Here is a 26,112-nt window from a genome sequence, read left to right on the forward strand (position 1 = left end):
GATCATAGTGTGCTGCTATTGTTTAAGGTCACTGGGTTGTTTAATAATGTAACAAGTTATTACAATGTACTGTATATAACTTTGGATTTTAGCACTGAAAATGTAAATTGCTTATTTTACTACTTCCTGCCTCTTAATATAGAATAGCCGGTCTGGACATTTCTCTTTTTGTTTTGTAATGTCAGTAACCTGATTGCCTCTATACCTTTAAGAGGAAGTACGTTACATATGAAGCACCTGTATAAATAGCCATTTTATTTTACATACAGTACTTGGTAATTCAACTTGAAAAAGTGATTCCCAGCCTATCTGAAGTTTCCTTGAACTTGTTAATTACTTTTTCTAACTAGCTTACCTTCTAGAGACTTGTTTGGATCAAATTCTAATATTGTTTGCTGTTCCGTGGAATCCTCACAACCGCCTCCCCCTGGGATCTCTGAACCTCCACATTGTGTTCATCTCTGTATGCGGTGATGTCACAAGTCAACTCCTTAATTAAAAGTCATAACGTTATGCATCACTCATTAAGGTTAATCTGTTATTTATCATTTTTTTGCTTAACGGTCCACTTTCCTAAATCCTACTGTTGTGCACTGCTCCCTAGATCATGTGGCAGCTATAGTGGGAAACAAACCTTGTGAACCGTATATTGTTTTAAGAGGTTCCTTGCTCATTTGTGAATTCCATAACATCTACTATTTCTATCCTGAGATATATATCATATTACAACTATGCAAGGTGCCTTCTACACATAACTATAGAATACTTTACAAACAATGACCTCTCTTACCAACTGTAATACTATCTCTGTAGTTGTGGTTCAACCTCACTATATAAATATATTTCTTTTCTAGGAGATGGCCCTAGCAGTATTGGTAAATCATGTTTAAGACACTACAACATGAAAACATAGCACTAAAATCTTACATAAAAGATACTGTTGAAGCAAACAAACAACATTCTGACAGTCAACCAGAGCCCCAAGTTAGTCCCCAAGACATTATTTTTTGGTGAACTTAACCAATTTAGAGAATTCAAAAATGCATGTTTACTGCTATTTGCTCTCAAACCCAAAACTTATCCCTCAGACTGCTCCAAGGTTCTCACCACTATTTTGTACCTTAGGAAACCATGCATATGGGCTTACTCTTACTTTGAATCTAATAACCCTACATTACAGTCTTTAGAGGATTTTTTTTAAAGTCTTGACCCCAATAAACAGCTCACAGCTGAAATAGCTATGAGATCACTTAAGCAACATAAGAGACCTGTTGAGGAATACATCACTGACTTTAAAAAATGGTCAAAAGACAGCGAAACAACCTTTCCTTAAGGAATCAGTTCCACCTAGGCTTGTCTGAGTCCCTAAAAGATGTGCTTGCTCAAGCAGACTTGCCTGAGTCCCTTGAGGAACTGATTATTCTTAGCATAACTTTAGATAGACGTTTATGAGGGAGGAGACAGGAAAAAACCTTAATGATTACCCCATTAAACATCCATCTATATCTAGTACTGCATCCTCATACACTAAAACATCACCTAAGCTCACTAGTGAACCAATGGAAATTGGATTCTTAAGGAGACCACTTAACCCACAAGAAAAACTAAGGAGACATGCCAATAACCTGTGCATGTTCTGTGCAGCCCCCTACTGTCACGTCAAAAGAAGGGTAAGATGAAACATTCAACCAGATCAAGTACGATCGGGTTGATTGACACCCCCTGCTGGTCGCCCATTGGCCAAGAGTCTGCAGGGGGCGGCATTGCACGAGCAGCTCTTGTGAGCTGCTGCTGCAATGCTGAATGTGAAGAGCGTATTGCTCTCCGCATTCAGCGATGTCTGTCAGACCTGATCCGCACTGTTGGATCAGGTCCGACAGACATTTGTTAAATTGGCCTCATTGGGGCATATGTATCAAGCTCCGTAAGGATGCCACCAGTTATGAAACAGCAGTCACAAAGACGACTGCTCTATAACCTGTCCGTCTGCTCTGAGCATGTCCAGCTGCAGTTATTTTCCAAGCAAAATATGCTAGGGAATTGGAATTAAGGTTGAAAAAATCCAATCAGCCAATAGGATTGAGCTCACATTCTATTGGCTGATTGGAATAGCCAATAGAATGCAAGCTCAATCCTATTGGCTTATTGTAACAGCCAATAGGATTTTTTCAACCTTAATTCCAATTGGCTGATAGAATTCTATCAGCCAATCAGAATCTAAGGGATGCTATCTTGGATGACATCATTTAAAGGAACCTTCATTCTTATTTAGTCCGTCGGAAGAAGAGGATGCTCCGGGTTGGATGTCTTGAAGATGGACATGCTCCACGCCGGATGAATGAAGATAGAAGATGGCGTCTGGGTGAAGACTTCTGCTGGCTTGGCCGGCTTCTTGGAGGAATTCTTCCTGCTTCGATGAAGACTTCTCCTGGCTTCTTGGAGGATGGATGTCTGATCTTCAAAACTGTAAGTCGATCTTAAGGGATTAATGTTAGGATTTTTTAAGTGTTTATTGGGTGGGTTTTATTTTTAGATTAAGGTTTTGGGCTGCAAAAGAGCTAAATGCCCTTTTAAGGGGAATACCCATCAAAATGCCCTTTTCAGGGCAATGGGGAACTTAGGTTTTTTTAGTTAGGGTTTTATTTGGGGGGTTGGTTGTGTGGGTGGTGGGTTTTACTGTTGGGGGGTATTTTTTTTTTACAAGTAAAAGGGCTGATTACTTTGGGGCAATGCCCCGCAAAAGGCCCTTTTAATGGCTATTTGTAGTTTATTGTAGGCTAGGGTTTTTTTATTTTGGGGGGCTTTTTTTATTTTCATAGGGCCCTTAGATTAGGTGTAATTAGTTTAAAGCTTTGATAATTTCTTTTTAATTTTTTTGTAACTTAGTATTTATTTTTTTGTGTAACTTAGTGTTTGTTATTTTTTGTAACTTTGTTTTTTGTAACTTTGTAATTTTGTAGTATAGATTTAAATTATTTGAGTAGGGTTAGGTGTTTAAATATATAATATATTTAATTTAATTTGTAGTTTTATGTAATTTTAGTATAAAAGTTAGGTTAGATTAATTTTTATTTTAATATAATTTAATGTAATTTTAGTTTAAAAGATAGGTTGGATTAATCATTAATTTAATATAGTTTAATGTATTTTTATTATAATAGGGTAGGTTAATTAATAGTTTAATGTAATTTTATTATAATATTTAGGGTAGATTCATTAATAGTCTAATATAGTTTAATGTAATTTCATTATAAAAGTTAGGGTAGGTTAATAAATAGTTTAATATAGTTTAATGTAATTTTAAAGGTAAGTTTATATTTATTATAAGATAGGGATGAGTTAATATTTAATATAAAGTTAGCGAGTTGTTAGGTTTAGGGGTTAATAGGTTAATGTAGTTTATGGCAATGTGGGGGGCTGGCGGTTTAGGAGTTAATACATTTATTTAGTTGCGGTGGGCTCCAGGAGCATCAGGATAGGGGTTAATAACTTTATGTAGGTGGCGGCGTTGTAGGGGGCAGCAGATTAGGGGTTAATAAGTATTAAGTAGGTGGCGGTGGGATCTGGGAGCAGAGGAATAGGGGTTAATAAGTTTATTAGAGTGGCTGTGGGCTTCGGGAGCCGCAGTTTAGGTGTTAATAAGTTTATTTAGTTGCTGCGGGGTCCAGGGTACTTGGTGCACGGATTTTTGACAGCTTTTTTGTTAAATATGGAGAGCGTATTCAGGTCCGTGGCAGCTATGTTAGGCGATGTCAGGCTAGCGTATAGTTGCCGGCGAATGCAGCACAGTTGACGGGTTGATAAATAGGCCCCAAAGTCTTTCTCCTGGTAATAATTGAAGTCCAGGAATTTGCACAAGGCAGGAAACAAACTTGTAAACAGGTAGCAGGTTCAAATGTAAAGTCTTTCTCCTGAATATGGCTAAAGTGCAGCAATTGCACAAGGCAGGAAACAATCTTGTAAACTGTATAGCAAAATCAAAGGTAAAGTCTTCCTCTTGATGAAAGCTGAAGTGCAGGATTGCACAAGGCAGGAAACAAACTTGTAAACTGTATAGCAGAATCAAAGGTAAAGTCTTCCTCTTGATGAAAGCTGAAGTGCAGGATTGCACAAGGCAGGAAAAAAACTTGTAAACTGTATAGCAGAATCAAAGGTAAAGTCTTCCTCTTGATGAAAGCTGAAGTGCAGGATTGCACAAGGCAGGAAACAATCTTGTAAACTGTATAGCAGAATCAAAGGTAAAGTCTTCTTCTTGATGAAAGCTGAAGTGCAGGATTGCACAAGGCAGGAAACAAACTTGTAAACTGTATAGCAGAATCAAAGGTAAAGTCTTCCTCTTGATGAAAGCTGAAGTGCAGGATTGCACAAGACAGGAAACAAACTTGTAAACTGCATAGCAGAATCAAAGGTAAAGTCTTCCTCTTGATGAGAGCTGAAGTGCAGGATTGCACAAGACAGGAAACAATCTTGTAAACTGCATAGCAGAATCAAAGGTAAAGTCTTCCTCTTGATGAAAGCTGAAGTGCAGGATTGCACAAGACAGGAAACAAACTTGTAAACTGCATAGCAGAATCAAAGGTAAAGTCTTCCTCTTCATGAAAGCTGAAGTGCAGGATTGCACAAGGCAGGAAACAAACTTGTAAGCTGTGTAGCAAATTGACAAATAAACAAAAGAGGGGCTACACTCTCTATATGAACTAATATTGTTAAATGGTAATACTATAGACAAAAAAAGTAAGTCAAAGTTTACAATTATATAACAATTCATATTTACCTCATTTACCACATGTATATAAAAAATAATAAATTAAAGTCAATCTGTAGTCTGAAAAACTCTATGTGGTACCATCTCTAGTAAATAGATGGAATAGATCAGATTTCTGAAATCCCCAAGTTTTCTCCAAAAAAGATATCCTTGTTTTTCAGAAAACGAGCAAGGTGTTCCCTTTATATTATGTAGCAGTTGTATCCTTAAGTGACGTTGAATAAAGTGAACAGCTTCTGTGGTGCTAAGCTTTTTTTATTATGGTTTAAAACAAACACTAGCTTTGTATATATTAGCAAGCCGGCTACAGCAGGGGGAACCTATTTATTGAGAACACACCTTGCCTAGCCGTAAGGCAATGCAAATTTGATAAAATGTCAGCTAGTCAAGTATAAAGAACATAAAACATAAAACCCCTTAGCTATATTGTTTCTGCAACACACTGCTAGCTAACAAAGCTTCACAGGAGGTTATTTTAAAAACTGTCTGAAAACTGTTTAAAACTCAACGTACGTTTCATTCCATTACATAGGAACTTTTTCAAGTATATGAACATGTGCTTGTATTTGATGTTTTTAAAGCCCTAAACTGGATGTGGAGGTATGGCTCAAAGAAAGATTCTGATTGGGTTTCAACTACCCAATCAGATGTTAAAAACATGATAAAACCTAAAGACAAAATCTTTCACAATGTGCTAAACCGGCTAATAGAAAAAATAATAATATGCCATTAACAATCCGGTGAAAAACTTAAAAGAAATTTGTTTTTAAAACATTATATTGGTAACGTTATTAATATATGTTGAAAAATTGTTATATCCTCCAAGGGCAAAAACGATGTTACTTAAAACCAACAGTTTCTATGGAATCCTACAGTTAAAATTCCTTAAAATTAAATAATTAATAAAAGTAAGTATTAAAATATAGCACAGGAAATATTCTCCTACACCCAAAAATTACACAGGTCAACAGGGGTCATGAGAACCATTGTTGCTATTATAATTAGATGAATTCTACCTAAGTGATATACATAACGTGTATGGAATTAATCTTCATTACACAAAAATTATTTTAAAATTATATGTAACGTTTTTGTGTAAAATGTATCCTAAGATTCTATAAATGTACTTATGTTAAATATGCAGACATGATATGATAAAAAGTATAATACTAGGAAAAATCTATATATGATTAGATATACTGAGCCGTTCTATGTATAAGGGAATTAAAGATTTTAAGATGATAAAGGATCAGAATACATTAGTTATTTAGTGCAATGTTAATTTTTGTCTCCCATACGGCTAGATTACGAGTTTGGCGTTAGCCTTAAAAAGCAGTGTTAAGGGGTTCTAACGCTGCTTTTTAACTCCCGCTGGTATTACAAGTTTGGCAGGTACAGGTGTACCGCTCACTTTTCTTCCGCAACTTTTTCATACCGCAAATCCCCTTACGTAAATTGCCTATCCTATCTTTTTAATGGGATTTGGCTAACGCTGGTATTACAAGTCTTGGAAGAAGTGAGCAGCACAGCCTCTACCTCCAAGACTCCTACCGCATTTAAAACTCAGTAGTTAAGAGTTTTATGGGCCAACGCCGGAACATAAAGCTCTTAACTAAAGTGCTAAAAAGTACACTAACACCCATAAACTACCTATAAACCCCTAAATCGAGGCCCCCCCCACATTGCAAACACTATATTAAAATTAGAAGAGAAGAGAACAAAAAGAAAACAAATATCAAATATTATTTTTATTTTGATTTGTATGATAGAATACTTGATTTAGGTAATCTCCCTGGAGACCTTGTATTAGAGAAATGCTCAAGTAATTGGGTCTAGCTTTGGGAGCAGTACGTAAGCATGAGACTGAATATAGTAATAAATTGACTCAGTACACACAAATTGTGGGTTGAGTTCAAAAAGATTATGCTTCTATGTACTGTGAGACGTCTTATGTATTCTTTTAGTAAATAGATACTTATTTGCAATTTAAAATTTAACCTTTATTTCTTATATTAAAAAAATGATGACAGCAATATATCACTTATATTCGCTGCCTGCGTTGACACTTAAAAACACATCTCCTAGGTGTATGCTTAAACTCTAATATATAGATAATATGTGAGCTGGGATCCTGAGTAAAGTAAAACACCTAATAAATTGTGTTATGTCTGTAGCCAAGATAATGGCTTGTCTAAGTAAATCCTTGTATTTTTAAATCATGTGTGCTTCACAATACTCCAGGTCTCACTTACTAACTTATTGTTGTCTCATGTTTGTCAAAAGATAGCTAACTGAATAACTGTCAATTTCTAACTGTGGGGGAATAACATTCGTGTATTCCAAAATGTTGTTAACATACAGAGTCTCCCTACTATTGTCTCTGAGTTAATTTGGCAAAATTTATTAATAGGAGCGTTCTCAGTGTTATAGGATTAACAACTTCAAAGAATTTTATCAAAAAAGATTGAAATTGGCAGCTTAAGTGGGGTGTTACTGGGCTTTACATTGATTGGATTGACAAGATGTATATGGCTGCTTCAAATTATCTGGTATAATGAATACAATATAATAAAGCAGGTTTCAGTTATCTATAACATCATGAAAGGATTTAGCCCTTCCAAAATTGAATCATAGCTATTGGAGATCAGTGTCTTAAATATATTGTTTTAGCTATTTGAGTACAAAGATAAATGTTGGATACTGTAGTATCCTCTAATTATAAACGAAAGACACACAAATGATTGGTTGGTATTACTTTTTTGTAAAAGTGAAATTCATTTTAACACGCAAGCTAATATATACAGATTACAACTGCTTGTAGGTATTTAGACCTTAGTTATGGAGTTCTAAAAAACTAGTGTTTATTAGTATTAATGTAGCAATTTGTTGATATCAATTCTGTGCTTGAAGAGATGAATACTATAAGCTTTTAAGTTACTAATATATACTAGATACTAAGTAATTTATAGCAGCATTTTGCCGTGTTATTAGCAGTACCGTAAGTTGAATTCCCTCAGTCTTAGCTTGTTATAACATTTGATTGTATCTTAGTGTGTGACCTCTATTGTCAATGCCATATAACAGTTTAAATGATAACTGTGTAACCTATAGTCCCATGGTATATCCTTTGTCTGCTGTTGGAACCTGCTGATTATTTATTAGCCAGACAATATAGAACTAGTAAGCAACCTTTGAAATACCACCTGGTGATTTGTAGTTTGTTATAGTTCTATAGCGAAATTTACCTTTACATAACTGTTATACCAAAATATAATATTACCTTAGTAATACCGCTAGGCTATTAACCTCTAAGTTACCGCTATACTGGATATAAAATGTTACCATTTGTATTACCGATATCCAGTTTACCTTATAATTACCGTCACTATTGTGCTGCTATTACCTTTGGATTACCGTTAAATTAAATTACCGCAATAGTTATAAAGTAGCCGTTACTATAGGTGGTTTTCCTGTTGCTATATTGCTTGTTATGCCCTTTAACTTATGAGCTCAGTAAGCGATCTGGAGTTTAAGCTATATCTGCTAGTTTTTTCTATCACATTAATTAGAGTTTACTATTGTTTTAACAACATAGGAGAGCAATTTAAAAAATGTTAGGGAACCCCTGACGCCGCGTTTCCCATACGCTTCCTCAGAGGGGGTTACGCGAGGCGGCAAGAAGGTAAGTTTAAATTACTGGTTTGAACACACCCTCTGTTCCCATACATACATTACTACATCACAGCAGCGCACATGCTCCCAGCACTCTGAGGGCGATCCCTAAAGGTGAATTTATACGTCTGAGACGCAACTGCTCTGATATAGCAGTATATAAACAGCAAGCAAAACAGTTAAGTGAAAGACTTCAAGACAGAGGATATAGTAAACACTCTATATTTCTTTCTTTTCTATTTCCTTTTAAGGGCTGGTAAGGTAAATGAGCTTTTCTATTTTAATTTTAGAATAGGGTAGGGCATTTTTTATTTTGGGGGGCTTTGTTATTTTATTAGGGGGCATAGAGTAGGTGTAATTAGTTTAAAATTGTTGTAATATTTTTCTAATGTTTGTAAATATTTTTTTATTTTTTGTAACTTAGTTCTTTTTTATTTTTTGTACTTTAGTTAGTTTATTTAATTGTATTTAATTGTAGGTATTTTATTTAATTAATTTATTGCTAGTGTAGTGTTAGGTTTAATTGCAACTTAGGTTAGGATTTATTTTACAGGTAATTTTGTAATTATTTTAACTAGGTAGCTATTAAATAGTTATTAACTATTTAATAGCTATTGTGCCTGGTTAAAATAAATACAAAGTTGCCTGTAAAATAAATATAAATCCTAAAATAGCTGCAATATAATTATAATTTATATTGTAGCTATATTAGGGTTTATTTTACAGGCAAGTATTTAGCTTTAAATAGGAATAATTTATTTAATAAGAGTTAATTTATTTCGTTAGAATAAAATTATATTTAACTTAGGGTTAGGGTTATGGTTAGACTTAGCTTTAGGGGTTAATACATTTATTATAGTAGCGGCGAGGTCCGGTCGGCAGATTAGGGGTTAATAATTGAAGTTAGGTGTCGGCGATGTTAGGGAGGGCAGATTAGGGGTTAATACTATTTCTTATAGGGTTATTGAGGCGGGAGTGAGTCGGATTAGGGGTTAATAACTTTATTATAGTAGCGGTGAGGTCCGGTCGGCAGATTAGGCTTTAATAATTGTAGGTAGCTGGCGGAGACATTGTGGGGGGCAGATTAGGGGTTAATAAATATAATATAGGGGTCGGCGGTGTTAGGGGCAGCAGATTAGGGGTACATAGCTAGAATGTAGGTTGCGGCGGTGTACGGAGCGGCAGATTAGGGGTTAATAATAATATGCAGGGGTCAGAGATAGCGGGGGCGGCAGATTAGGGGTTAATAAGTGTAAGGTTAAGGGTGTTTAGACTCGGGGTACATGTAAGGGTGTTAGGTGCAGACTTAGGAAGTGTTTCCCCATTGGAAACAATGGGGCTGCCTTAAGAGCTGAACGCTGCTTTTTTGCAGGTGTTAGGTTTTTTTTCAGCTCAAACTGCCCCATTGTTTCCTATGGGGGAATCGTGCACGAGCACGTTTTTGAAGCTGGCCGCGTCCGTAAGCACCGCTTATGGTAAATTATGCTCTACGCTCCCTTTTTGGAGCCTAACGCACTGAAAACCCAGCTATTCTGTGAACTCTAAATACCAGCGGTATTTAAAAGGTGCGGCCAAAAAAAAGCATGCATAGCTAACGCACTCCTTCTAACGCAAAACTCCAAATCTAGGCCTAAGATAGCTACAATGTAACTATTAGTTACATTGTAGCTATATTAGGGTTTATTTTACAGGTAAGTATTTAGTTTTAAATAGGAATAATTTATTTAATTATAGTAATTTTATTTAGATTTATTAAAAATAGATTTAAGAATAGGGGTTAATAATTGTAGGTAGGTGTCAGCAACGTTGGGGGGGCAGATTAGGGGTTAATAAAATGTAACTAGTGTTTGCAAAGCCGGAGGGCAGTGGTTTAGGGGTTAATACATTAATTATAGGGGCGGAGATGTCCGGTCGGCAGATTAGGGGTTAATAATTATAGTTAGGTGGTGGCAAGGTTGGGGGCAGCAGATTAGGGGTTAATACATATAATGTAGGTGTCGGAGATGTTGGGGGCAGCAGATTAGGGGTTCATAGGTATAATGTAGGTGGCGGCAGTGTCCGGAGCGGCAGATTATGGGTTAATAATATAATGCAGGTGGCAGATTAGGAGTTAATAAGTGTAAGATTAGGGGTGTTTAGACTCGGGGTTCATGTTAGGGTGTTAGGTGAAGACTTAGAAAGTATTTTCCCATAGGAAACAATGGGGCTGCGTTAGGAGCTGAACGATGCTTTTTTGCAGGTGTTAGGTTTTTTTTCAGCCGTCTCAGCCCTATTGTTTCCTATGGGGAGATTGTGCACGAGCATGTTTTGCCAGTTTACCGCTACCATAAGCAACGCAGGTATTACAGCGAGAAGTGGCGCTAAATTTGCTCAACGCTCACTTTTCTGAGACTAAAACAGCCATTCAGAAAACTTGTAATACCAGCATTGTTTAAAGTGAGCGCTAGGAAAAAAAGGCTCATTAGCAATGCAAGTTTTTACCGACATAACTTGTAATCTAGCCGATATTTTTTAATATATAAAAAACTTTCTCTATATTATGTAAAAAACGCTTGGATATCTAGGTCTACTTTGAGACCGTTAGGTTGGAGACTAGTGTTTTTATTCAATAGGTTTCTTGTTTTCTCAATCTTAACAATCTGTTGGTATCCCACTTATCGATGGGAACCCATTCCACAACTTTAATTTTTAAACGTGTGCTGTCTTTTTCGTGAAAGAATTTAAAATTAACTGATACACTATGAGTCTCTATTCCATTTTCTATATTGTTTAAATGCTCTCTAAATCTATATTTTATTTTTCTTTTTGTTCTCCCAATATAGATTAAATTGCACGAACAAGAAAATTGATATACTACATGTGTTGTTGTTCAAGTGCATCTATTTTTACATTTAAATTCTTTATTATAATTATAAAAATTGGTATGATTTTTGCTTACATGGGGGCACATCATACAGTTTTTTACTTTACAACCATATAGGCCAGGTGCGCTTCCAAACCAATAAATATTGTTTTCTCTGGCTTTGTTTTTTAATTTTGTTGGTGCCAAGTGTTTTTTTATATCTCTATTTTTTCTAAAGCAGACTTCAGGAGCTGGACCTAACATATTTTTTAAACCTGGATCCAATAGTAACACTTGCCAGTGATTGTTTAAATTTCCTCTTATCTGATGGTTTGTCATATTATATTTGGCTACAAATTTAGGTTTTGAAACAGTATGTAAAGTGCTAGTGCTTTTGTTTATATATTTAATCATACTTTCCCTATCCATTGTGTCTACTATATCTTTAGCTTTGGACAAGAGTTGATTAGTGTAGCCTTTTCAAAGAATTTGGCTGTTAAAATAGTTGCTTATCTTTCATAATCCATCTCCTTTGTGCAATTTTGTTTTATTCATTGATATTGGCCTGTTGGGATATTGTTTTTCCAACATTTCAAATGGCCACTATGAGCGTTTAGTAATCCATTTCGTTCTGTAGATTTCCTATAGTTTTTCACTTCAACTGAATTATTTTCATTATTTACGAATAAGGTTAGATCTATAAAATCTATTGATACATTTGATAGATTATGTGTGAACTTTAGATTATAATTGTTATTATTAATATATTTGGTAAATTCTTCCACACTATTAGTGTCTCCTTGGCAGATTATTATAATATCATCAATGTATCTATAAAAATTGATTATATGACTGCCATGGGGATTGTTTACCCATATGTGATTTTCTTCAAAATCTGCCATATATAAATTGGCATAGGAGGGTGCAAATGTAGTCCCCATGGCAGTCCCCTGTATCTGTTTATAAAATACATCTTCAAATAAAAAATAATTATGATTAAGAATGAAATGCATTTAATCTATTAAAAAATCAATTTGAGTTTTAGGAAGTTCACTTTCTGACATTCCACTTTAACCCTCGCTAGACCATTCTCATGTGGGATACTCGTATAGTGAGAGGATACGTCATAGGTGATCCAGACGTAATCCTCTTTCCATATTTTCCCATCTAATTTATTTATTAAATCCACTGTATCTCTTACATTTGATTTGGTTTTTGGTTATTAGGGGTTGTAAAAAAAGATCAATGTATTTTGATAGATGATCACACAAAGAGTCTTAGCTGACAGAATTGGTCTGCCTGGAGGGTTATTGGCATCTTTATGGATTTTGGGTAATTGATAAAAGCAGGCAATCCTCGGATGTGCTTCATAAATGTAGTTGAATTAATTAATATTTAAAATTCCCTCTTGTTTAGCTCCAAAGAGGAGATTCCACAATTCTTTTTTATATGGTGATGTAGGATTGTAAGACAGGGGTAAATATGTATTTTTGTCACCTAATAGATTTTTGTCCTCTTCAAGGTAGGTGGATCTGTCCTGAATGACAGTTCCACCTCCTTTGTCCGCTGCTTTGTATACTACATAATGAGCTATCATAACATCCTGTAATGCCTTCCTTTCACTCTGAGTTAGGTTATCTCTAAATTTATTTGTTTTTGATTGTTTTTCTTTAGAAAACAATTTTTCTAAATCTTCGCAAACCAATTTATTATAAGTTTTTATATACTCACTCTGGCTGTTTTGAGGGTAAAATATGGATTTCCTTTTTAGGGGACAGTGTTGTATAATTCCATAAATATCTTCATGAAGAGACAGATTTATAAGTTCTGTATAATTTATTATTGTATTTTCATCTTCTAGTTGTGATAAATTACTTACAATGAGATCCTCAAGGATTTGTAAAGTACTAGAATCTTGTGTCCCTAAAGTTTTGAAATTTTTACAATTGTTATATTCAAAATATTGTTTTAGTGTAATATTAGGTATATACCTCAAAATCATTTGGTCTGGTTTCTGGAGAGAAATGTAGGCCTTTAGAGAGGAGCAATAATTCAGTATCAGTGATTTCTTTACTTGATAAGTTAAAGATTGACTCATAATTTTTTTATCAATTCATCTGTGTAGCAAATTCAAAGATGAAGTCTTCCTCCAAATAGGTACTGAATTACAGGAAACGGGTTCTGGCTTGTGACAAAATAAAAACAATGTGAAGGCAATATGCAGCCTAACAGCCAGCCTTAAATAGGGAACTTTTGCACAGGATTGTCTCTGAGTATATTCAAAATTAAATGCACCTATGTTTTGCACAGGTTAAAATACAATTAGACAAATACACATTTGACAGATCTTTTAAGTTGCATGTTATTGCATTTGAAATTTACAACTGCTAGCACTGGCTGTGGCTTAACACATAAGCAAACAGTGTAGTAAGCACAGAGCCACCAGTTCAAATCCCCACACAGTCCCTCAGAGCAGAATGCCTTCCAGCCCTTTTCTATTTCTTTTTAGTCTGGGGGCTTGGTTCGTGACAGACACCCCCTCCAAAGAGCACACTCCGGGTGCTCAAAGCCTGTTCAAATATCTGAAGATTGGTTTTTACGAACCAGTGTTCCATTTGAAGCCCTTATACATTCAGATGAAGTTGATTATTTCTTTGGAACAGCTGTCTGAGTTTGGGGACCCATAGAATATTCCACTGTAGGCATAACAAGAGTTGATACAAAGATTGGTTTGATTGTGAGGTTTCTGATTATGCCAAGCAGCTTGCAATGCACTGGCTGATGGGAAAAGTACTTCCGGGTAGGATATGACCTCTACTTCAGAGTCAAGGAATTTGTTATCTGTGTCATATATATCCAAATCAACCATCTCATCCAATTCTTTCTCAGTCAATGGGTAGCTGGGCGAAGGAGGTGCAGGGAGGTGTATATCTTTAGATTTGGCAGACTACGGTTCAGCTGGAAGGTTTGTCACTTTTATGTCTGATGAGTGACTTTTGTTAAAAGAATCTCCTGCCAGGGAAGAGCCAAGGTACTGTGCGGGATTTCCAGGAGGTATTTTTGCAGAGTTTCCCAATGTGGTAGATGCAGAAACAGAGGCAATGGCATGAGTAGTGGATGGAGTTGTACTCCCAATGACCATCTGTTTAAATTAGGTACAATTTCTTATGGCGTGTAGACATGTGCGGTTCATTTCGGATTCATGCAGAAATTCGGAAAATTCAGTAAATTCAAAATACCGAATGAATCCGAAATAGCTGCCATATCTCTGAATAAATCCGAATTAGCTCGGTAAAATTCGGCATTTCCCCATAGGAAACAATTGGAGTTTCGGCTGAAAAAAAACCTAATACCGCAGCCCCATTGTTTCCTATGGGGAAACACTATGGCCTAGATTTAGAGTTGGGCGGTAGCCGTCAAAACCAGTGTTAGAGGTTCATAACGCTGGTTTTTACCTCCCTCTGGTATTTGGAGCCAATCATTAAAGGGTCTAACGCTCACTTTCCAGCCGCGACTTTTCCATACCGCAGATCCCCTTACGTCAATTGCGTATCCTATCTTTTCAAAGGGATCTTTCTAACGCCGGTATTTAGAGTCGTGTCTGAAGTGAGCGTTAGAAATCTAACGACAAAACTCCAGCCGCAGAAAAAAGTCAGTAGTTAAGAGCTTTCTGGGCTAACGCCGGTTTATAAAGCTCTTAACTACTGTGCTCTAAAGTACACTAACACCCATAAACTACCTATGTACCCCTAAACCGAGGTCCACCCACATCGCCGCCACTCTATTAAAATTTTTTAACCCCTAATCTGCCGACCGCACACCGCTGCCATCTACATTATCCCTATGAACCCATAATCTGCTGCCCCTAACACCGCCGACCACTATATTATATTTAGTAACCCCTAATCTGCCGCCCCCGCTATCGCTGACCCCTGCATATTATTATTAACCCCTAATCTGCCGCTCCATACACCGCTGCCAACTACATTATAGCTATGTACCCCTAATCTGCTGCGCCTAACATCGCCGACACCTATATTATATTTATTAACCCCTAATCTACCGCCCCCGCTATCGCTGACCCCTGCATATTATTATTAACCCCTAATCTGCCGCTCTGTACACCGCTGCCACCTACATTATAGCTATGTACCCCTAATCTGCTGCGCCTAACACCGCCGACCCCTATATTATATTTATTAACCCCTAATCTGCCCCCCTCACCGTCGCCTCCACCTGCCTCCACTTATTAACCCCTAATCTGCCGAGCGGACCGCACCGCTACTATAATAAAGTTATTAACCCCTAATCCGCCTCACTCCTGCCTCAATAACCCTATAATAAATAGTATTAACCCCTAATCTGCCCTCCCTAACATCGCCGACACCTAACTTCAAGTATTAACCCCTAATCTGCCGATCGGAGCTCACTGCTACTCTAATAAATTTTTTAACCCCTAAAGCTAAGTCTAACCCTAACACCCCCCTAAGTTAAATATAATTTTATTCTAACGAAATAAATTAACTCTTATTAAATAAATTATTCCTATTTAAAGCTAAATACTTACCTGTAAAATAAATCCTAATATAGCTACGATATAAATTATAATTATATTGTAGCTATTTTAGGATTAATATTTATTTTACAGGCAACTTTGTATTTATTTTAACCAGGTACAATAGCTATTAAATAGTTAATAACTATTTAATAGCTAAAATAGTTAAAATAATTACAAAATTACCTGTAAAATAAATCCTAACCTAAGTTACAATTAAACCTAACACTACACTATCAATAAATTAATTAAATACAATACCTACAATTATCTATAATTAAACCTAACACTACACTATCAATAAATTAATTAAATACAATTAAATAAACTATAATAACTAAATAACATATATAAATTGGCATAGGAGGGTGCAAATGTAGTCCCCATGGCAGTCCCCTGTATCTGTTTATAAAATACATCTTCAAATAAAAAAATAATTATGATTAAGAATGAAATGCATTTAATCTATTAAAAAATCAATTTGAGGTTTAGGAAGTTCACTTTCTGACATTCCACTTTAACCCTCGCTAGACCATTCTCATGTGGGATACTCGTATAGTGAGAGGATACGTCATAGGTGATCCAGACGTAATACTCTTTCCATATTTTCCCATCTAATTTATTTATTAAATCCACTGTATCTCTTACATTTGATTTGGTTTTTGGTTATTAGGGGTTGTAAAAAAAGATCAATGTATTTTGATAGATGATCACACAAAGAGTCTTAGCTGACAGAATTGGTCTGCCTGGAGGGTTATTGGCATCATTATGGATTTTGGGTAATTGATAAAAACAGGCAATCCTCGGATGTGCTTCATAAATGTAGTTGAATTAATTAATATTTAAATTAATTTAAAATATTTAAAATTAATTAATATTTAAAATTCCCTCTTGTTTAGCTCCAAAGAGGAGATTCCACAATTCTTTTTTATATGGTGATGTAGTAGATTGTAAGACAGGGGTAAATATGTATTTTTGTCACCTAATAGATTTTTGTCCTCTTCAAGGTAGGTGGATCTGTCCTGAATGACAGTTCCACCTCCTTTGTCCGCTGCTTTGTATACTACATAATGAGCTATCATAACATCCTGTAACGCCTTCCTTTCACTCTGAGTTAGGTTATCTCTAAATTTATTTGTTTTTGATTGTTTTTCTTTAGAAAACAATTTTTCTAAATCTTCGCAAACCAATTTATTATAAGTTTTTATATACTCACTCTGGCTGTTTTGAGGGTAAAATATGGATTTCCTTTTTAGGGGACAGTGTTGTATAATTCCATAAATATCTTCATGAAGAGACAGATTTATAAGTTCTGTATAATTTATTATTGTATTTTCATCTTCTAGTTGTGATAAATTACTTACAATGAGATCCTCAAGGATTTGTAAAGTACTAGAATCTTGTGTCCCTAAAGTTTTGAAATTTTTACAATTGTTATATTCAAAATATCGTTTTAGTGTAATATTAGGTATATACCTCAAAATCATTTGGTCTGGTTTCTGGAGAGAAATGTAGGCATTTAGAGAGGAGCAATAATTCAGTATCAGTGATTTCTTTACTGGATAAGTTAAAGATTGACTCATAATTTTTTTATCAATTCATCTGTGTAGCAAATTCAAAGATGAAGTCTTCCTCAAAATAGGTACTGAATTACAGGAAACGGGTTCTGGCTTGTGACAAAATAAAAACAATGTGAAGGCAATATGCAGCCTAACAGCCAGCCTTAAATAGGGACGTTTTGCACAGGATTGTCTCTGAGTATATTCAAAATTAAATGCACCTATGTTTTGCACAGGTTAAAATACAATTAGACAAATACACATTTGACAGATCTTTTAAGTTGCATGCTATTGCATTTGAAATTTACAACTGCTAGCACTGGCTGTGGCTTAACACATAAGCAAACAGTGTAATAAGCAAAGAGCCACCAGTTCAAATCCCCACACAGTCCCTCAGAGCAGAATGCCTTCCAGCCCTTTTCTATTTCTTTTTAGTCTGGGGGCTTGGTTCGTGACAGACACCCCCTCCAAAGAGCACACTCCGGGCGCTCAAAGCCTGTTCAAATATCTGAAGATTGGTTTTTACGAACCAGTGTTCCATTTGAAGCCCTTATACATTCAGATGAAGTTGATTATTTCTTTGGAACAGCTGTCTGAGTTTGGGGACCCATAGAAGATTCCACTGTAGGCATAACAAGAGTTGATACAAAGATTGGTTTGATTGTGAGGTTTCTGATTATGCCAAGCAGCTTGCAATGCACTGGCTGATGGGAAGAGTACTTCCAGGTAGGATATGACCTCTCCTTCAGAGTCAAGGAATTTGTTATCTGTGTCATATATATCCAAATCAACCATCTCATCCAATTCTTTCTCAGTCAATGGGTAGCTGGGTGAAGGATGTGCAGGGAGGTGTGTATCTTTAGATTTGGCAGACTACGGTTCAACTGGAAGGTTTGTCACTTTTATGTCTGATGAGTGACTTTTGTTAAAAGAATCTCCTGCCAGGGAAGAGCCAAGGTACTGTGCGGGATTTCCAGGAGGTATTTTTGCATAGTTTCCCAATGTGGTAGATGCAGAAACAGAGGCAATGGCATGAGTAGTGGATGGAGTTGTACTCCCAATGACCATCTGTTTAAATTAGGTACAATTTCTTATAGCGTGTAGACATGTGCAGTTCGTTTCGGATTTATTCAGAAATTCAGAAAATTCAGTAAATTCAAAATACCGAATGAATCCGAAATAGCTGCCGTATCTCTGAATAAATCCGAATTAGCTCGGTAAAATTCGGCATTTCCCCATAGGAAACAATGGGAGTTTCGGCTGAAAAAAAACCTAACACCGCAGCCCCATTGTTTCCTATGGGGAAACACTATGGCCTAGATTTAGAGTTGGGCGGTAGCAGTCAAAACCAGTGTTAGAGGTTCATAACGCTGGTTTTTACCGCCCTCTGGTATTTGGAGCCAATCATTAAAGGGTCTAACGTTCACTTTCCAGCCGCGACTTTTCCATACCGCAGATCCCCTTACGTCAATTGCGTATCCTATCTTTTCAAAGGGATCTTTCTAACGCCGGTATTTAGAGTCGTGTCTGAAGTGAGCGTTAGAAATCTAACGACAAAACTCCAGCCGCAGAAAAAAGTCAGTAGTTAAGAGCTTTCTGGGCTAACGCCGGTTTATAAAGCTCTTAACTACTGTACTCTAAAGTACACTAACACCCATAAACTACCTATGTACCCCTAAACCGAGGTCCACCCACATCGCCGCCACTCTATTAAAAAATTTTAACCCCTAATCTGCCGACCGCACGCCGCTGCCATCTACATTATCCCTATGAACCCCTAATCTGCTGCCCCTAACACCGCCGACCCCTATATTATATTTATTAACCCCTAATCTGCAGCCCCCGCTATCGCTGACCCCTGCATATTATTATTAACCCCTAATCTGCCGCTCCGTACACCGCTGCCAACTACATTATAGCTATGTACCCCTAATCTGCTGCGCCTAACACCGCCGACACCTATATTATATTTATTAACCCCTAATCTACCGCCCCCGCTATCGCTGACCCCTGCATATTATTATTAACCCCTAATCTGCCGCTCCGTACACCGCTGCCAACTACATTATAGCTATGTACCCCTAATCTGCTGTGCCTAACACCGCCGACCCCTATATTATATTTATTAACCCCTAATCTGCCCCCCTCACCTTCGCCTCCACCTGCCTCCACTTATTAACCCCTAATCTGCCGAGCGGACCGCACCACTACTATAATAAAGTTATTAACCCCTAATCCTCCTCACTCCCCCCTCAATAACCCTATAATAAATAGTATTAACCCCTAATCTGCCATCCCTAACATCGCCGACACCTAACTTCAAGTATTAACCCCTAATCTGCCAATCGGAGCTCACTGCTACTCTAATAAATTTTTTAACCCCTAAAGCTAAGTCTAACCCTAACACCCCCCTAAGTTAAATATAATTTTATTCTAACGAAATAAATTAACTCTTATTAAATAAATTATTCCTATTTAAAGCTAAATACTTACCTGTAAAATAAACCCTAATATAGCTACGATATAAATTATAATTATATTGTAGCTATTTTAGGATTAATATTTATTTTACAGGCAACTTTGTATTTATTTTAACCAGGTACAATAGCTATTAAATAGTTAATAACTATTTAATAGCTAAAATAGTTAAAATAATTACAAAATTACCTGTAAAATAAATCCTAACCTATGTTACAATTTAACCTAACACTACACTATCAATAAATTAATTAAATACAATACCTACAATTATCTATAATTAAACCTAACACTACACTATCAATAAATTAATTAAATAAAATACCTACAATTAAATACAATTAAATAAACTAACTAAAGTACAAAAAATAAAAAAGAACTAAGTTACAAAAAAATAAAAAAATATTTACAAACATTAGAAAAATATTACAACAATTTTAAACTAATTACACCTACTCTAAGCCCCCTAATAAAATAACAAAGCCCCCCCCCAAAAAAAATGCCCTACCCTATTCTAAAATAAAAAAGTTCAAAGCTCTTTTTACCTTACCAGCCCTGAAAAGGGCCCTTTGCGGGGCATGCCCCAAAGAATTCAGCTCTTTTGCCTCTAAAAAAAACACATACAATACCCCCCCCAACATTACAACCCACCACCCACATACCCCTAATCTAACCCAAACCCCCCTTAAATAAACCTACCGCTAAGCCCCTGAAGATCTCCCTACCTTGTCTTCACCTCACCGGGTCCCGATCTGTCCAGAAGAGGGTCCAAATTCTTGATCCAAGCCCAAGCGGGGGGCTGAAGAGTGACGTCCATCCTTGGGCTGAAGTCTGGATCCAAGCGGCAGCTGAAGAACTCCATCATCGGGATGAAGTCGGAAGTCCATCATCGGGATGAAGTCTTCTATCAAGCCGCATCTTCAATCTTCTTTCTTCCGGAGGAAGAAAGGTAGGAATCAGCCAATCAGATTCAAGTTCTATCCTATTGGCTGATTGGATCAGCCAATAAGATTGAGCTCGCATTCTATTGGCTGTTCCTATCAGCCAATAGAATGCGAGCTCAATCTGATTGGCTGATTGGATCAGTCAATCGGATTGAACTTGAATCTGATTGGCTGATTCCATCAGCCAATCAGAATATTCCTACCTTAATTCCGATTGGCTGATAGAATCCTATCAGCCAATCGGAATTCGAGGGACGCCATCTTGGATGACGTCATTTAAAGGAACCGTCATTCGGCGAGTAGGCGTCGGTTGAAGAGGATGTTCCGCATCGGCTTGGAAGAAGATGGCTCCGCTCTGGAAGAAAGAAGATTGAAGATGCGGCTTGATAGAAGACTTCATCCCGATGATGGACTTCCGACTTCAGCCCGATGATGGAGTTTTTCAGCCGCAGCTTGGATCCAGACTTCAGCCCGAAGATGGACGTCACTCTTCAGCCCCCCTCTTGGGCTTGGATCAAGAATTCGGACCCTCTTCTTGACAGATCGGGACCCGGTGAGGTGAAGACAAGGTAGGGAGATCTTCAGGGGCTTAGTGTTAGGTTTATTTAAGGGGGGTTTTGGTTAGATTAGGGGTATGTGGGTGCTGGGTTGTAATGTTGGGGGGGGGTATTGTATGTGTTTTTTTTAGAGGCAAAAGAGCTGAATTCTTTGGGGCATGCCCCGCAAAGGGCCCTTTTCAGGGCTGGTAAGGTAAAAGAGCTTTGAACTTTTTTAATTTAGAATAGGGTAGGACATTTTTTTTATTTTGGGGGGTTTTGTTATTTTATTAGGGGGCTTAGAGTAGGTGTAATTAGTTTAAAATTGTTGTAATATTTTTCTAATGTTTGTAAATATTTTTTTATTTTTTGTAACTTAGTTCTTTTTTATTTTTTGTACTTTAGTTAGTTTATTTAATTGTATTTATTTGTAGGTATTTTATTTAATTAATGTACTGATAGTGTAGTGTTAGGTTTAATTGTAGATAATTGTAGGTATTTTATTTAATTAATTTATTGATAGTGTAGTGTTAGGTTTAATTATAGATAATTGTAGGTATTGTATTTAATTAATTTATTGATAGTGTAGTGTTAGGTTTAATTGTAACTTAGGTTAGGATTTATTTTACAGGTAATTTTGTAATTATTTTAACTTTTTTAGCTATTAAATAGTTATTAACTATTTAATAGCTATTGTACCTGGTTAAAATAAATACAAAGTTGCCTGTAAAATAAATATCAATCCTAAAATAGCTATAATATAATTATAATTTATATTGTAGCTATATTAGGGTTTATTTTACAGGTAAGTATTTAGCTTTAAATAGGAATAATTTATTTAATAAGAGTTAATTTATTTTGTTAGATAAAAATTATATTTAATTTAGGGGGTGTTAGTGTTAGGGTTAGACTTAGCTTTAGGGATTAATACATTTATTACGGTAGCGGCGAGATTCGGTCGGCAGATTAGGGGTTAATAATTGAAGTTAGGTGTCGGCGATGTTAGGGAGGGCAGATTAGGGGTTAATACTATTTATTATAGGGTTATTGAGGCGGGAGTGAGGTGGATTAGGGGTTAATAACTTTATTATAGTAGCGGTGCGGTCCGCTCAGCAGATTAGGGGTTAATAAGTGTAGGCAGGTGGAGGCGACGTTGTGGGGGGCAGATTAGGGGTTAATAAATATAATATAGGGGTCGGCGGTGTTAGGGGCAGCAGATTAGGGGTTCATAGGGATAATGTAGGTAGCGGCGGTTTACAGAGCGGCAGATTAGGGGTTAAAAAAAATATGCAGGTGTCAGCGATAGTGGGGGCGGCAGATTAGGGGTTAATAAGTGTAAGGTTAGGGGTGTTTAGACACGGGGTAGATATTAGAGTGTTAGGTGCAGACGTAGGAAGTGTTTCCCCATAGAAAACAATGGGGCTGCGTTATGAGCTGAAGGCTGCTTTTTTGCAGGTGTTAGGTTTTTTTTCAGCTCAAAATGCCCCATTGTTTTCTATGGGGATATCGTGCACGAGCACGTTTTTGAAGCTGGCCGCGTCCGTAAGCACCGCTGGTATCTAGAGTTGCAGTGGCGTTAAATTATGCTCTACGCTCCCTTTTTGGAGCCTAACGCAGTGAAAACCCAGCCATTCTGTGAACTCTAAATACCAGCAGTATTTAAAAGGTGCGGGAGAAAAAAAGCATGCGTAGCTAACGCACCCCTTTGGCCGCCAAACTCTAAATCTAGCCGTAAGTCTGCACCTAACACCCTAACATGTACCCAGAGTCTCTAAATACCCCTAATCTAACACTTATTAACCCCTAATCTGCCGCCCCCGCTATCGCTGACACCTGCATTATCTTATTAACCCCTAATCTGCCAACCGGATATCGCCGCCACCTACATTATAGCTATGAACCCCTAATCTGCTGTCCCTAACATCGCCGACCCCTACATTATAGTTATTAACCCCTAATATGCCCCCCACCAACGTCACCGCAATCTAACTACAAGTATTAACCCCTAATCTGCCAACCGGATATCGCCGCCACCTACATTATAGCTATTAACCCCTAATCTGCTGTCACTAACATCGCTGACCCCTACATTATAGTTATTAACCCCTAATCTGCCCCCCCAACCGTCGCCGCAATTTAACTACAAGTATTAACCCCTAATCTGTCGATCGGATATTGCTGCCACCTACATTATAGCTATTAACCCCTAATCTGCTGTCCCTAACATCCTCGACCCCTAAATTATAGTTATTAACCCCTAATCTGCCCCCCCAACGTCGCCGCAATCTAACTACAAGTATTAACCCCTAATCTGTCGAGCTGATAGCGCCACAACCTAAAATTATAGCTATTAACCCCTAATCTGCTGTCCCTAACATCGCCGACCCCTACATTATAGTTACTAACCTCTAATCTGCCCCCCCCAACGTCGCCGCAATCTAACTACAAGTATTAACCCCTGAATTACAGACCGTTAATCACCGCCTCTATAATAAATGTATTAACCCCTAAACTGCCGCACTCCAGCCTCGCAAACACTATAATACATTTTATTAACCCCTAATCTGCCCTCCCTAACATCGCCGCCACCTACCTACAATTATTAAGCCCTAATCTCCCGCCCCCAACGTCGCCGCTACTATAATAAGGTTATTAACCCCTAAACCTAAGTCTAACCCTAACCCTAACACCCACTAACAAATATAATTTAAATAAAACAAAATAAATTTACTATAGTTAAATAAATTAATTCTATTTAAAACTAAATACTTACCTGTAAAATAAACCCTAAGCTAGCTACAATATAACTAATAGTTACATTGTAGCTAGCTTACCGCTAGATTTGGAGTTTTGTCGGTAACGACCCGAAAAACTAACGCCGGCTTTTTTCTGGCCGCACCATAAAAATAACTCTAGTATTGAGAGTCCACATAAAGGCTGCGTTAGGCTCCAAAAAAGGAGCGTAGAGCATTTTTAACGCAGCTTCAACTCTCGATACCAAAGTTGCTTACGGACGCGGCCAGCCTCAAAAACGTGCTCGTGCACGATTCCCCCATAGGAAACAATGGGGCTGTTTGAGCTGAAAAAAAAAACTAACACCTGCAAAAAAGCCGCGTTCAGCTCTTAACGCAGCCCCATTGTTTGCTATGCGGTAACCCTTCCTACGTCTGCACTTAACACTCTAACATGTACCCCGAGTCTAAACACCCCTAACCTTACACTTATTAACCCCTATTCTGCCGCCCCCGCTATCGCTGACCCCTGCATATTATTATTAACCCCTAATCTGCCGCTCCGTAAACCGCCGCTACTTACATTATCCCTATGTACCCCAAATCTGCTGCCCTAACATCGCCGACCCCTATATTATATTTATTAACCCCTAATCTGCCCCCCACAACGTCGCCTCCACCTACCTACAATTATTAACCCCTAATCTGCCGACCGGACCTGAGCGCTACTATAATAAAGTTATTAACCCCTAATCCGCCTCACTAACCCTATCATAAATAGTATTAACCCCTAATCTGCCCTCCCTAACATCGCCGACACCTAACTTCAAACATTAACCCCTAATCTGCCGACTGGAGCTCACCGCTATTCTAATAAATGTATTAACCCCTAAAGCTAAGTCTAACCCTAACACTAACACCCCCCTAAATTAAATATAATTTAAATCTAACAAAATTAATTAACTCTTATTAAATAAATTATTCCTATTTAAAGCTAAATACTTACCTGTAAAATAAATCCTAATATAGCTACAATATAAATTATAATTATATTATAGCTATTTTAGGATTTATATTTATTTTACAGGTAACTTTGTATTTATTTTAACCAGGTACAATAGCTATTAAATAGTTAAGAACTATTTAATAGCTAAAATAGTTAAAATAATTACAAATGTACCTGTAAAAGAAATCCTAACCTAAGTTACAAATAAACCTAACACTAGACTATCAATAAATTAATTAAATAAACTACCTACAATTACCTACAATTAACCTAACACTACACTATCAATAAATTAATTAAATACAATTGCTACAAATAAATACAATTAAATAAACTAGCTAAAGTACAAAAAATAAAAAAGAACTAAGTTACAAAAAATAAAAAAATATTTACAAACATAAGAAAAATATTACAACAATTTTAAACTAATTACACCTACTCTAAGCCCCCTAATAAAATAACAAAGCCCCCCAAAATAAAAAAATGCCCTACCCTATTCTAAATTACTAAAGTTAAAAGCTCTTTTACCTTACCAGCCCTGAACAGGGCCCTTTGCGCGGCATGCCCCAAGAAATACAGCTCTTTTGCCTATAAAAAAAAAACATACAATACCCAAGCCCCCCAACATTACAACCCACCACCCACATACCCCTAATCTAACCCAAACCCCCCTTAAATAAACCTAACACTAAGCCCCTGAAGATCATCCTACCTTGTCTTCACCATACCAGGTTCACCGATCGGTCCAGAAGAGCTCCTCCGATGTCCTGATCCAAGCCCAAGCGGGGGGCTGAAGAGGTCCATGATCCGGCTGAAGTCTTCATCAAAGCGGGGCAGAAGAGGTCTTCCATCCGATTGAAGTCTTCATCCAAGCGGCATCCATCCGGAGCGAAGCGGCAGCTTCCTGAAGACCTCCACCGCGGAACATCCATCCTGGCCGACGACTGAACGACGAATGACGGTTCCTTTAAATGACGTCATCCAAGATGGCGTCACTCTAATTCCGATTGGCTGATAGGATTC

Source organism: Bombina bombina, chromosome 4 (genome assembly GCF_027579735.1).
Source record: "Bombina bombina isolate aBomBom1 chromosome 4, aBomBom1.pri, whole genome shotgun sequence".
Taxonomy (NCBI): Eukaryota; Metazoa; Chordata; class Amphibia; order Anura; family Bombinatoridae; genus Bombina; species Bombina bombina.